This window comes from Corvus brachyrhynchos, unplaced genomic scaffold, assembly GCF_000691975.1.
Source record: "Corvus brachyrhynchos isolate BGI_N302 unplaced genomic scaffold, ASM69197v1 scaffold281, whole genome shotgun sequence".
NCBI lineage: Eukaryota > Metazoa > Chordata > Aves > Passeriformes > Corvidae > Corvus > Corvus brachyrhynchos.
In genome coordinates, this window is record NW_008236509.1 from 574,236 (window position 1) to 589,854 (window position 15,619).

A 15,619-nucleotide genomic window follows, 5' to 3' on the forward strand; every position below is an offset into this window, starting at 1 on the left:
TGAAAAACTTAGCGGTTTGTTTTGCTGGCAGTTAGAATAATTTTTGCTGCTCACTGGAGAAAAAAGTTGGTTTTCCTCCTTGTTTGATGGGCTGGATTGTCCCATGAGGCTTGAATCAGAGCAGGTGGTGTGGCTGAGCTACACAGGAGATCTGCCAGACAAACTGTGTGTTCTCTGAAGAACTGCTCTGGGCCCCCTACGTGACCCACTCATTCCTGGCCTGTTACATCTGCAAATTGGACATCTCTGTACCAGCCTGTGAGCCAGGAAGGTGAGGCTAAGGCTTTCCTGTTCTCCCTTTCCTGGCCACTGGTCTTTTCTTGGGGGAGAGTTAAGCAGCAGTTCATAGCTAACCATGCCTGGAGTCATGCACAAACTCTCTTCCTAACAGTTGTGACTTGGGAGAAGAGACCAACACCCACCATACTGCAATCTCTTTTCAGGTACTTGTAGAGAATGATCTGGTCTCTCCTTTTCTCCAGACTAAACATCCCCAGTGGACAGTGGTGAATGTTCCATCTATTTTGTGCCTTTTTGTGTGGAAAACAGAAAAAAATAAATTCTTGTTGGCTGTTCTTAAGTTTCTGCATCAGTTGCAGGATAAATATTAATTTAGAAACTCAATACTGAAGAGACACTGGCTGTTAACACAGCTTTCTGCAGAACTGCAGAGCTGCAATAAAACAATGGGCAGCATTTATTCCACACTACAGCATTTCTACGCAGTAAAGTATCAGAACCTCCTCTTTAAGAGTAATGTCATGTTTTGGGCTGTGAGTAATGTTCCCACATAAAAACATGCATTAACCATCAGTTATCTTACAAGGGGGGAATAAAGTAGATATCCATTAGTATATTAACTTGTTGGCTGTAATAGCAAATAATTATTCATTATTGCAATCTCTTCTTGACATTTCTGCTGCTGGAATTTTTCGAAATACAAAATGTGTTCTCAGGTATATTAGAAATCTATTGATGGATGTTCAGTTGGTATCAACCCCTTGGAGGAAGCTGGTCTTCTGGATTGCTGCCTAGTTAATCTGTGATTAATGAATGCTTCCATTTTGTATATGAATTTGGGAGCCAGTGTTCTTGGCATTGTTGCAGTATGTAAATGTCTTTCTCAGATAAAACATGACAGACAACACCTAAAATACAAGTGTTTTGTTCTGCTGCCTGTCAGATCAAGGGAAAGGTCTGCATTCTTAAAGCTATGAATTGGAAGAGGGGATAAGCTGGCAAATGCTCTGTGCTCAGTTCTTTTTGTGACATCCTCTCAAGTAATTTTGCATACTGAAGGGCAAAACCAGCAGATGAGATATCCTAAAATATAGTGCATTTGTAAATAAAGACCTGCAAATTCTTTAAAGTAAACACTTTAAAGAGCAATACACCTTCTTTAAAAAAAAAAAGCAGATTACCTTATCAGGTGTCCTACTGAAGGTCTGCCTGGATGTCTGAAACTTCAGAAGAAAGGAATGGTTTAAAAAATCTAATTACTCTGAGTGAGTGAAACCCTGAGTGGTCATAAGTACCAGAAAGATCCTTTGGAATTAATGCACTTGTAGGAATTGTAGGAACTTCACAATGCCTAGAATGTGCCTCAGTGTCCACAGAAAAGGCCTCTTTTAACTCTTGGTAATTAAAAGGTTATTCTTGTAATGGAACAGCAAGGTGCACTAGCATTGTGCTGCAATCATTACCTGGCAATTATTTCTTCTTTAGGGCTTTCAGATGTAGCTCTTGAAGCTGACAGCTGCAGCCTACAACATATCAAGTGCTTTAGATAGCTACTTTAATGAAAACTCAGATGAGTGTAAGGTCAGTCTCTCCACAGTATGTTCTAATTAGATTTCTACTTTCCTTTGGAAAGCAGATCACATCTGGCCCAAAGACAGAAGCCCATTGTGCCAGACGTGGAATAGAATAGGTGTTTTTGTACTTCCCATCTCGGAGAGATAATGACATGGAAAATTCATTCTCTTCCACTCTTTAGTAATCTTCCATCTGTTATTGTGTTTGTGTGTGCAACTGGATACAAAAGCTAATCACAAACTTCTGTTAAAAAGAGTTTTTTTGTTGGCTCCCACGTCAACATTAGCTGATGCAGACAAGGTTGTTGAAGCAGAAATGTTGCAAAGCAGTGTGTAACATTGCTCAACTGTATGTGCAAGACTGGATTAATAATATCTGCTCTTGGATCCTGGCAAACCAGAGCAAAAACCAGGTGTGCACTTAGTAACGTGTCAAAATGTGGGAATGAAGGGAACAAATCTGTGTAAAGTCTTGACTCCTTTAAAGTGCCCAGAATTTCACTATAGTATTTTCAAAGAAATTGAAGTTACTGCAAGGGGAATTTACAGCTGTGGAGGAAAGAGTTCATGCCTGTATGGAAAATGTTCCTGGTTCTGTTGCTCATTTATTTTTGCATTGTTTCTCAATAGGACCAAAAGGAGTAAATTCTCTCTCAAGCTGTTGGTCAGAAAAGCCAAGTGAACTTCCAAGAAGCATCCTGGAATGAGCAGTGTTACCATGAAGGTGTAACAGCCACACCATGGTGGGAAATTTGCTCATAAGGGATGAAGAACATGAGAAAAGTCTGTAAAAGCCTGGAAAGGCACACTGAGTTGAGTGACAAGCATACCAGGAGAATAAATCACAAACTGTTCTTCAGGAAAGCAAAAATTACTGTAATCTCTCCTTGTCCATTCTGACCTAGGGTCCTCAAGGTGCTGTATGCTAAGCAGTTAATAAATATTGTCTTTTCTGAACAGGCTGCCCTATGTCACTGTAAAATGTCTCCTGCTGCATCTGAATCATGAAAAGGCAAACTCTCAGGGGAGATCCACCCTGTAAGTGAAAGAAGCCAAAGTGAGAAATAAGGTGTATGGGAGGAATCCAGTCAGAATGGATCAAAAGATTTGGCAAAAAATAAAAGGAGTGCTGATGGGTTGCAGTATTGTATTGCTCTTTGAGGCAGCCAGTTGCAGGAGCTGTAACAACAAAATACTAATTTAATGAGTTTTGGGAACAATTGATGCTCTGGAGGGCTGTGATTTTTTTTCCCCTTTTACTTTGTGTAAACATTCTCCAGGAAGCCTAATTGAAGCATGTGAATAGTTCCATGGAAAGTAATAAGATTAATCATGCTGGAAGCCAAAAACATTGTTAAGTATCTTCCTAAACAATAGCTCAAGCTTCCTTAGGGCCCTTTCGTTGTTGTAGTACCTCCAGTGGAAAAAATATGCACGGTAAACTACTGAGCTGATAAATCCTGTTTCTTTCCAAGAACGCTGTCCGTAATTATCCTAAATGTCAAAACTTTGTTAGCTTTTTCCATTTCATTTTTCAATGTAGCCATCTCCTCCATTATTTTGTCCATATTTTAAAATAGATTTCAAAGCTTGTAAGAATGTTTTATAGATAAATCATTAGTTATTTATAGGCAACAGTAAAAAACAGTGTAAAATGTATATGCATATCAGGGTACAGAGATATAAGTAAAATGGATCTATCTGCTAGCTGGGAAGGTAAACCCTTTACTCATCTTATTCAAGTTTTTATTTTCTTTGTCTTTTGTCCTAGGATGTGTGTGAATTTAACTTTGGTAGAAGACTTTTCCTGTCCTTTTCCATCCATGAGCAATGTGCCTGATGGAAGAGATGGTTCATTCTGCAAAGAACACTCTCTTTGGAGAAAGGCCACAGAATCACTTGTGCTGATGTGGAACACAAGAGCTCCAGGTGCAGGTAACAGAGAAAGTCACCAGGCCTAGTGGGAGCTGGGTACTTTCACTGTGGCCATCCCCTTTCGAATCTTAGTTTTCTTTTCCTGAGCATATTTGTCCATGAATACTGTACATCCTATTAGATTTTACGTGGAAAAATGACAGCTTCTGGTCCTTGCACATCTGCTGGGTTTTCAAGAGAAAACACACACATAATAAAGTGAAATCTCAGGTTTTAGAGGACCAGGGAGGTGCATCTGTCTTTGAAGCCAATGAGGTGTGGCTATTTCTAGAAAGCCTTCCTGACCTGATGGCTTGTGAGGGCCAGACTTGGGGGGTTAAGGAAAGTGCATAAAGTATTGAAAAGTGATACCACATGTCAAAAGATGCCCCTCTGTTTCTGGCAACTTCTATACATAGATGTTTTCTGTCACAAAAGGAACAGGTTATTAAAGAGATAGACTTGTAAACAGATAGTTGACCTGGAAACTGTGCAAACCAGGCTGAAGCTGGACAATGTATATGCTTTTTAGATTAACTTTGGGTTGAAGCGAAATGAAAGCTGGTAGCCAGTTGGTCATTTGCATTTTTGGCAGCTTCACACATGAGCTCCAGTCTGTGCTCTGGGCTGAGCTCTCCAGAGGAGACAGACTGAAGACAGAGTCACAGTTTGTGATTCATTGCATGATGTCCTTTTAGACTTGTGAAAAATTTTCTGCTGGTGGTTGTGCTTCAGAGTTTATGGCTCTCCCAGTGAGCGGCACAGCTAAGGAACAGACTGCCCATATTAAGCACGGGATCTAAGTGGCTCACAAGAAGTGGATGAGCAATTAATTTTCAGTCAGATGTAGTTATGGAGTGTGAGAGAAAGAATGCAATTTGCAGCAAAGGTTTTAATGCAATCCTGAGAATATTAAATAGAAGTTTTGTTTTATTTGGCACTTTCAGTGGTGTCCCAGTGGAAGACTAATGTTCACAATTCAGTAAGGCTGTTGATCACCTGTGAGAAGAGCCAGTGGAATAATTAAAGCATATGAAAAAATGTTATTAAAGAGGAAGTGTTCCAGGAGCTCAATCTACTTAATCTATCAAATCTAAGGTGAAAGGCTGGTTGCAGTAGTCATTATATGAAAAATATAATTTATATGTTATCATAACTTATGACAAATACAATTTTCCTTCAGAGGGCTTTCTGAAATCTATCAGATGAAAATAAAGCAAGTTCTGATGCTTGAAATTGATATATTGAGAGGCAGGGCATTAAAATTTTTTTAAAATGGGACCCCCACTTGCCAGCAAGCCATGGATTATGTCTTGCTGGACACGTCTTAAATCAAGAACAGACATTGCTTCATAAAACATGAATTGCTGGAATGACTTGTGCCTTTGACTCTCTCTCTCTCATGGCTTTTTCAGTTTTGTGCTACTCCTGACAAGAAAGTACGTGCTACATGTTGGTTGCAATGGTTTTGGATGTGGACTAATGGCCTTTAATGCACACTTGTTTTTCCCTTAGGACCTACTAAAATTTTAAAAGTCCATTTATAGAAAGAAATAGCTGAAACATCCCTTTTCCTACTTAGGAACATTAATTTAAACTGGGTTAAACTTTTGCATATTGTTTACAAATTGAGTTCTAGAAAACATCCTGACTACATGGAAACGACAGTGATTGATGGAAAGTAACACACACACAATTAATACTGACTGAATTGCTAATTACAGGATTGACATCTCATTTGAAATGAGATGCTGCAGGTCTTTTGCAAAAAGACCTGGCAGTGTTGTCATGTTATTTCTCCTTTTCCTTCAGCTTGTATTTTGATGTCCTGTAGTTAAAGTTCAACTAAAGATTCATTCTTATCTTGTAAAATTCTCTAGCAATGTGAAAAAGGCCTTAGGAGGAAAATCAAAATGGTCACCTCTCCCCAAGAATTAACTCTCTCCTGAGACTTTCTCCTACCAAAGAAGATAAATTGTGCTACGCTGCTCTTACTCGTTTTATTGGTTACACCAGCATTCTCACCCTTTCTGCTTTATTTGCCTGGCATGCAGAAAGAGTAAATAGTGCTGTTACAGAGGAAGGTTATAGAGGAACCTGGCTTAAAAAAAAGTGCATTTGAAACAGTGCAGTTTAGTAAGGAAGCCCTTGTATCTGGAAAAAGTAATTTCAGCAGCTATGCTAGGGAGTGGCCCTTAAGCAGTAGGCACATGTACCAAATGCTGGGATCCACAGAAATGGGCTGGCCAGATGCAATCTCACAGATTTGTGTTAATCAGGTCACCTTGGCCTGGCCACATGGATACAAAGATCAGTGCAGCTCTTCCATGACCATGGCAGGATTATGTGTTACAAGGTGAGTAGGGTTTGAAAGGATTTTAAAATAAATGCTGTGGTCTGGAATAAAAAGGAACAGTAGGAGAGAAACAGAGCATGGCAGCATCAGCACTGACAATGGAACCAGAAGCTGCAGGGTATGAAAAAGTGACTCTCTGGGGTGTTCCTAATGCTGCAGAGTTGTCACTATTTCTTTACTGCCTTAATGAATAGGGAAGACAGTGAGATGCATCCCCAGCAGTCTTGCAGGTTTTGCCTCAGGCTTTCTCAGAAGCAGAGACCCAAGTTTTGTAAGAAAAGTCTTTAGGCTCAGGTGATTTCAGAGATATGTGCACACCCTTTGATATGATTCCGCCCTTCATCTGTTAACATAATTAATTTACAAGAGTGATGTATGAAATGTGCTCCCTGTGGCCTATGGAGAGGATCAAAAACAGGCTCAGTCAAATTCGGCAGAGTTCAGAAATATCTACAAGGCTGAAAGATGAGGAAACTCAAGTAGGAGCCCAGAGGAGGCTGAGCTATGAATGGACATTCTAAGGCAGAAATATTTCTTTACCTCTGGGAATAACAGTGTGCAGAGGAGACCTCTGCATTCCCCCAAGCATTCTGCACATCTGCCCTGCCTGCCATGAAGAAGAGCATGGATTTAAATCACAAGACCTTCAAATGAAAATGATAAAATTTTTTTTTCAAGAAATAGAAAGAAGCAGCTGCATTATTATTTGAATGGCTTAACTGAGACATTTAGTTTAAATGAGAACCCTAAGTGTACACATCCAGTGGAAGAGACTTAAAGATATGCTTGATTTTTTGCCTTCCTTTTTTTTTTATTTTGGTGTTTGTAGAATTACAGACAATCTTGCAGAAAGGTAGTCTTGGCTTGGTCTGCATCCTCATCATGGCCAGTTAGGTGGGACGAATGAGTGGCCTCACAAGTAAGTAAAAAAACCCCAAAATCTTTAATATTGAGGTTTTATAATTGAGGGAACGGAGTCAGAAAGTGCTCAAGTTTCCCTGTGTCTTGCTGAGGACTGGTGAGAGCAGTGGGGGACAGAAATGTTGTCTTGTAAGTAATTATTCAAACAGTGGGAGATGTGCTTACAGCCTATCACCCTAACTGCACCATTTGCTTAGAAAATCAATCCAAAATGGAACTGTGTTTTATACAGGGAGCACATAGGGGGTCAGCCTCCCATGACACATGACCTTTTACCTTTCAGGCTCAATGGTAACAGGAATGGAAAAGAAAAATTTTGGCTTCTTAGAAGCTATTTTACTATTTTCTATGACAGAATTTTAGGAACTTCAAAGTATTTTGAAACAGAAAATTAAATTATACTATTTTTAAGGATTGAAATAAGAACAGTGTCTGACAGTTGTTATTCTTTACTGGTCCTCCTAATAAAACACAATGTGACAGGAGTGCTAAGTGCCTTCAGCTTAGCAAATGGACCTCTAATTCCTTCTTCAAAAGTATCTGGTTTACTCATTTTGACAGCTAAAATGTGAAAATAGCTAGTAGGACATGTACCCATATCATTTAAAAATGTCTTACTTTCCCTAATAACCAGGATCTACCAGAAGGAGAATGTTCCCTACATTTTCCTGTATCCATCAGTTCTTTTACTGTCCTTATATATTAGATAAGGAATGGAAATGCCATAGTGTTCAGTCAGTTTTATAGATTACCATTTCCTTCCATGGCTCACACAGACAATAGGGATTTACTAATGATAGAGGAAGAAATGCAGCCCACAGAGGCTCAGAAGAGTTTTTGATTAATTTTGTGCTTACTCAACCTTCTGTCCAGCCTTTTCCCAGATGAAGTCCAGTGGAATATGGCTTTAACATCCAAAGCAGGAGGATAAGGTACTTATGTTTGCTGACTGAAGTCCTGGATATTTTTAATGTGATAGACTGACAAGTTACAGCCAAAGCAGAGCACAGAGACTCTGCTTTCCATACATCAGAGCTGCTGAATGCACAAAAGCCATCGGGGCCTGTCAGGGAAATCACCACTTTTCTTGCACAACAGAATCATGTCATTCCTTCTATCCCTGTAGGTGGATAAATATTTTGTGCAGATTGGCTAACATGACATACCTAATAAGGTTTTAGTAAAATAAGTCTGTGGTTGGCAGTATTTATGCCAAGCATAGTATGGGTTTATGACAGTAAAAGTGCCCGATGGAGTTGTCCCACTGCAAGGAAAGTTACTGCAAGTGATTGAAGGAGGTGGAAGAGGTGATGTTTAAGAACTAGAACTGTTTTTTTGACCTGAAAGCAAACACTTCTCCATTCCACAGAAGTGAAATGTTTTTCCATCAAGAGCCAGCAGACACAGAATGATAAAGTTTTCCTGGGAAAGGCAGTTGATTATGGTGATAAAAGGAACTTAAGAATAACTGTAATAATAAAAAAAAAGCTTCACAGAAAATTGTAGATGACTTGCAAGTAGCAAATGTGTGAGTGATCTTTCCTCTGGTTATTCTTGTGAAGTACCTGGATGCATTACTTGTGTGCATTGCATTAGTAATGTATGCATTACACATTGTCTTTAGGCTTGGTTTTCCTAAGAGTCATGTGAGAATACCTGCAATTTTAAATGAAATTAATGAGTAAAATGAATGAAGCTGAATGTGATCTTGTGTTTGGAAGATGAGATGAAGTGGTGAATCAAGAGAACTAATAGTTTTCTCTGTTCTATTTGGAGAGGACAAGAGCCTGTCTCCTGCTGCATTGCTCGTGTTTGAGGAGAACAGAGGACACAAGGAGTTTCTACCTGAAAATATGCAGGTATGTGAGTATGTGCAGGTGGTCAGAACCCTGAGTTTTCATTCAGTCTCTCTTAATAAACTACAGCCCACCTCAGGCTGGCCACAAGCTGGGTGTGGAGCGAGGTCAGCAAAGAGGCAAACTCTGTGGTGGGAGCTGTCTCTGTGTCCTCACCCAAAGGAGCTCAGCTGTGAAAACTCCTCTGCCAGGGAAGTATCAGGGGCATTCACACAAATCCTGAAATTGTTCATCTCTATTGATGAGGTATAATGGGCCACCATCTTATAAGGTGTCAGGGACTCCCACAGTGTCCCATGATCCACAACATCATATCATATCCAGTGTGAAACTCCCCACCCCAGGAGAGGTACCTGGCATTCCCACCTGAACCTGAGTGACTGTAAACCCAATGGATTCATTCTGTGTTCCATGGATTTCCCTCCACACCTGATGGATCCAGTCTGCAACCAGCACTTCAGCCAAGACTATGACCATCACCTCAACCAACAGACACTGAAATTGCAACCAAATCTCATTGTGAGGCCTTTGGGTGGTGAGGTCTTTCTGCTCTTACCCTTCCTTCTCTTTCTTCTCCTTACATGTTTCCCTAAGTGATATTTTTTATGCTTTTATATTGTCATCCTACTAAAGATAATGATAACCAAAATGGCTACATACCTGCTTTCCATTGCCATCAAATTGCTCTAAAATAAACCTTACAGATTTATATTTCCAAACACCAATCATTCAGTGTTGTTTCACTCTAATCCACCCCAGGGGATCCATTAACAGGAACCTGTGTTCTTCTCACCCTTGTGTGGGTGGGTTGGAACACCCTATTAAGTTGGCTCCTTTTAATTTTTCTTGTGAATACAGAAGATCTAATTTGTCTGTGTACCTAACTACGGGCACCAGGCAGAGCCATAAGGGGCAACGAGGCACCTTGTGCACACATCTCCTGGAATACATCATCCATACTCACAGGAAAACAGTGGGTGGAAAGGAGGAGTAATGTACAAGGACCCAGGGTGTGATGGAATTTATCTGTTTGGAATTGTGCTGGATCATAACACTGCTTGAAATAAACACTGTTCTTCACTTTTCATTAGAAAGAATTGCCTCTGAGAAAAAGAACCCAACATATTTTATGGGAATTTAAAGATATTAATAAAATGTAAATGATTAAGTTATTAAACATTATTGAAATAGGCAGATAATTTTTTATTAGTAATATTTAAATATAGTTATAAAATTATCAAAGTTATTTTATAACATTTAGTTAATGATTTAATGGTCACATGCACTTTCTAAAAGGGTATTTCTGATTAGACTCTGGGAAAAGGCAATTTTTAATAGCAGACCTTCCTGCACCTCAGAGAACATGCAGAAGTTTCCAAAGCTTTAAAAGTTACTGAACAAAAACTGGTAGGATGGCAAAGAGGGTCCATCACCAGTACATTCCTTTTTGGGATCGAGATCAGGGGCCAGTATACCAGAATTATCAGGAAATTGTTTCTATGACATGGGGTAAAGAAAGCATCAGGTTCCAGCTCCAAATTTCTGTCAATAAAAGAAACTTTCTTCATACCCAAAGGATAGAGAGTTGAGATCAATATGCCAATGAAAAATGAACATACTGGTGAACAGATTTATTCCTGAAAATAATTTCCTTATCCATAGTATGTAGTAGAAGAAAAATGAGGGACACCACACTTTGTCAAGCAGTATTAAAATATGTATCCATCTAGCTGAGAGTTTTAGGGATGCAATTTTTAAATAGTTATTTCAGTATTTTATCATTTTCCCACTGGCTGCTTTGATTTGCCTAACAGCTTTGTGCTTTATCTGGTTCTCTTTTAACAGGGTTTCACTGGATGGCTTTGATCTGGAATAACTGGGACAGAGGAAAGTTTTTAACAGTTCTTTTCTTCCCTGGTAAATGGCATTTCTTCACAGATATTACATTCATAGATATATTAAGAAACCATTTTTATTAGGTCTAGTCACATTACAGATCTGGAAGTGCAAGTATACTCTACAAATTATGGAGCTACAAGGACTAAATTTCCTTTCCTGAGAATGTCTGGTTTGGATGGGAATGGCAAATTAGCCAGGGCAGCCTACAGGAAAATGTACTTAGCTGTGTGCTGTGCATGGTGAAGTGTATCCAGACTGATAGGACTGGTGTGTGTTTGGTTCCCATTGACCTCAGTGAGCCAAAAATACATAATGCAGTGTTTTGCTGAACTGGGCCCAGCTTCGCTGAAGTGCTTTGACTCCAAGTGTCTGTGTAGTTTATAACTTAGTGTTGATATCACAAGGAGTGGGTGACTAAATATTTTTTTAATCTAAATTATAAAACAAACATTTGATTATGAAAGACATTTCAGGGAGCTTTTTGTAGTAAAGCTAAAGTTGAGAGGAACACAAAATACTCCCAGCAAAATGAAAGTAGGTCTTGAAGAACCCAGTACCACTCTTTGTTTAGAAATGGAAGACAGAGAACATTTCAGAATTTAAAAACTAATTCTAAGGGTAGAAAATAGGTATTTCCATTTTGTCTTTCCTAAAGTGATAGTTCACATAGAGAGCAAAATTGCTGTGGGAGCAGAAACACTGCCTGCATATAAAAGTAAATACCTTTGCAACCCTGTAAATGGATTTTTCAGAAATGGAGAAACAGTTAGAGCATACTTTCTTTAACAATTCCCAGTTTGATGCTTAGCTAGGCCATTTCACTCTATTTAAAGAGTCATGATTAAAATAATATCTAGAAAGGACTGAAGAGTAGAATCTTTCCTGAGGGAAATGCTATTTCAACATTGCTTTCAGCCTGAACCAACAAAAAAGTCCAAGTATCAAAACATTTTGCTGAATTGAAAGGCTCAGAAAAATCTCAGATTGATAGTATAAGAATAAACCCCTCTGATTTAAAATGTTTTAATCTCTGAGCTGCTGTCTGCATAGGGCTGAATGGGAACTTCAGGTTTGGGCATTCAGGCTCTTTGATTGGGCCATTCTCACAAGAGTTGGACCCGATGATCCCTGTGGGTCCCTTCCAACTCGGGATATTCTGTGATTCAGCTTTAAGAGTTTCATGTTGCTTGGGGGTCACTTTGAGGGTGCCAGGTTAGGAAACAGCATCCTTGCAGCTTCCCCAAAGCCCCCATGGAATCTCACCACCTTGTTCTGCCTCTGGCCCACCCTCAGTTATTGGGAGCTGGAGGTAGGCTGTGGTTCCGAATATATTTTCTGAAAAAAGGAATAATAATCCTAAAATCTTTTTTGGTGTGATGGGAAGAGACAACTGTGAGAATCCCCAGCCAGGCTGGGTCACAAGTCATTCTCTATTCCCTCAGCCTCACCATGTGCTTTTCTTTGAAAAGGCAAATTCTTTTGGTGATCACAACCCTTTTTTTAGACTTTTTTATATAGCAAGGGCTATTAATTAGCCTGCATTCCTCTTTTGCAGCACATAGCATGGCTGTAATTGCTTGTCCGTAGTAGGTAGGCTACTTGTCAGTTTGTTGTAATTAATGCTATTGGAGTTACATATACGAAATAGAGACATTCTGCTTGGTTCTGTCTGTGGAACTGTGTTAATGTCCTTGTGGAGTGATGTGGTGGTGTCCTGCATGTAACCTCCTGCCGTGCTGGGACTCATGTTCCAGGTGTGAGTGTACAGAACAATCTACTGTTGAATAGTGTCTGAAGAGAAGGGGCAGTGTGAAGCCAAGGTGGCCCTAGAGATCTCTGTGACACTGAGAGAAGAGAGGAATTTTTAATTTTTTTTTTTTTTAAAGAAAGAACTAGAGCAGTAACTCTTTCTGTAACTCTTGTAGAATTGTCCTCTACAGAGTTAGCGAAAATATGATTTCTATTCTGGAATAAATTTTTGATTTAACATCAAATTTGAGATGTGGTTTGAATGTATTTTTGTTCCCAGAAGTTGTATCAGCTTTATCTGCAGCATTAGAGCAGAATAAAGAGAGCAGAATCATATTGTGCCATAGCTGTGCAGAGTGACAGCCCCCCTGTAGGTAGAAGCCTTCCTCTCTAACAATGATAGTTCCTTCTAACCTGCTTACCCAAAGATGATGAAAAGCTGCAGAAACAGAATTGTATTTACAGATTCTTGGTTGCATGTGTTTGTTGCTTGCTAGGATTTTATGGACACTGGGAAAAATATTGATGAAAACAGGAGATGCTGCAGGGTTGTGCTTTTCTCTCCCACTTTGCAAAGGAAAATATATGTTTTGTAGCATTTCAGGTCATATTGCTTGCTTCTCTAGTCCATCAGTTTTTGCAGCAATACAAACTGTTCGACTGTTACCTGCATGGCTGTAGAATGCATTATTTCACCAGGTCCTGTAAAGAAACTGTAGGGATTATTAGGTACAGCCTCTCACAATTCACTGTAATGGAAATAAACCTATAGTTTAGTGTATTTATGTATCTCCAAACTTCTCCCAGCCTTTCCAGTGAGGGTGAGTTAGTGCTGGCATTCTGCAGCTCTTTGTTTTGTCATGAAATCAGAACTGGGGAAGAGACTTTTCCCAGAAAAGGTGGAAGCTGGGAGCTCTCATGCCAGCACTGTGGCTTCAGGAATTAAGCAGGAGTACACCATAGAAAGGCATTCTGGGCACAAATTAGGCTGCTGCTTTTGCTGCTGCTTAAGCATGCAAATGTTTTCATGTTGCAGCCCAGAGAGATGCCCAGTGATGCAGACTTGAGGCAGAGGAACAAGGGAAGATGAAGCCCTGCTGAAAAAAAAAAAGCAGGAATTCTATCAGGGATTCTGTGGAAGGCCCTCAGAGCTGGCCTGAGCCTTGTTGTGCTGTCTTGGGGTTATTCCTTCTTCAGCAGTGACACTGCTTTTGGAGGAAGCTTATTATTTTTATGGGGCCTTTTATTAAAAGTCAAATAATTGCTTTCTGTATATTTTAAGTTTCAGGGCCTTTGGGTTGATCTTTTTCTAGCACCCATCAAACAACATTCTCATATAGTCACAGAAAGCCATTCCTGCAAAAAATCACTCTGTCAGGATTTTTTCCTCTGGTTCTCAAGTTATCTTAATGCTTGCTGCTGACAAATGACTTTTTTAGCTTGATTTAAATGTATGTTCCTATCCTTGCTGAATCATACAATTGTGACCATACTGCATTTAATCTAATCCATTCATTTATTTGAATTATTTCATTTTTATTCTAGTTCCTCTTGGTACATGCTTCATAGTATTGAATGCATTTAAGAAAACCAGCACTTATTTTGATAGATTCAGAGCTGAAATTTTCTGCCCTACAAGACCATTCTATAATTCCCCAAGGAAAAGTTCTGTGGAGGGTTGTTTTTTTCTATATTACAGTAGGTTCTGCAGATTCTGCTCAAACATTGTTTTATTCATATTATTGGCTTCAACAAAAGTGTTTATGATGGACAGTGACTATTTCTCAGCACAAATAACTGCTGAAAAGCCTATGTAAAAGAAACCATTTATAGAAAGCAAAACCCAAACAAACAAAAAAATACACAATCAGATTTCAGCAGAGTAGTTAATAGACTTGTAACATGTCAGAGTGTCACACTCACTGTCACAAATACGGAATTCACATCTCACTTGAATTTGCCTTAGCTTCAGTTATTGATTTCTTTTTCTTTTTTTTTTTTTGTTAATTAGGAGCCAAAGCATCTCCTCCTCAAGACAGGGTAACAAATGAATTCAGAGCAGGTTTCTCAGGGCTTTTTCCAGTCTGGATCTGAAAACATCAAAGGACTCCACGAGCTCTTTGGGCAATGTGTGACCATTGTCTCTCATCTTCTTGCTGTGCACCTCAGCAAAAAATTCCTTCCATCTTCTTGATCACCTCCTGTTAGGACTGGATCAGGGCAAACTACTTGAGTAGGAAATACTCATCAGCAACCCCCAAACATTCCATATAAATGATGCTTGAAGATCACAAGATCCCACTGATTTCTGACACACAAACCAGTCTGATTAGTGCAACAGGAATAGCAAAATCTGCTATGAAAAATATGAAAGAGGCCTGAAGAATAATAGTGTTAAGTATAATTTCCCCAAGATGACTTCCACCATGGCAAAAGACCAAAAAATGTATTAAAAAGTAAGCCTGATTGGTTTTCATTTTTGTAAACAATATGGAATAAATTAATTTTTTTGTTGTATTGATGATACTCACAGTTTCTTGTACATTCTTGCAGAGATATTTTGCACTATTCTTTGAAGGTCTCATAAAAAATTCAGCACATATAAAGATACACTGTAATTTCTGAGAGAAGTTCTAGAAAATGTGAATGGAACTCTTTCTGGATGAACATGTATCATTAAGGTATCACCTGTATTTCGAAAAAGTGTGTCACAAACCTAAGAAAAGAAACATTGTAACATAAATGAATCTTTATCATGTCATCATAAAGAACTTATAACATCTAAGACAAGAGCCAGACTTCACAAACAGATTACCACGTGGGTTTTCTTACTGTTTAGTAAAGGCTGTTCATGAAAACATCAAAATGCAAGCTTTGATAATTCAAGACAGATTGCAGTGGTTTTCAATGGAAAAAACAGAGCTCTGAGAGCACTTTTGAAAGGGACAGATGCATTTTTTTTTGAATACAGAGACAAAAAAGTCTCACTCCCAAAATATCTTTGGCAAGGTCCTGCCAAATGTTCTTCCAGGGGTACTTGAGCGCTGCTCTGCAGAAATGGGATCTCCATCACGGAGAACACTCAACCTTTTTTCTGAAAGGCACACCAA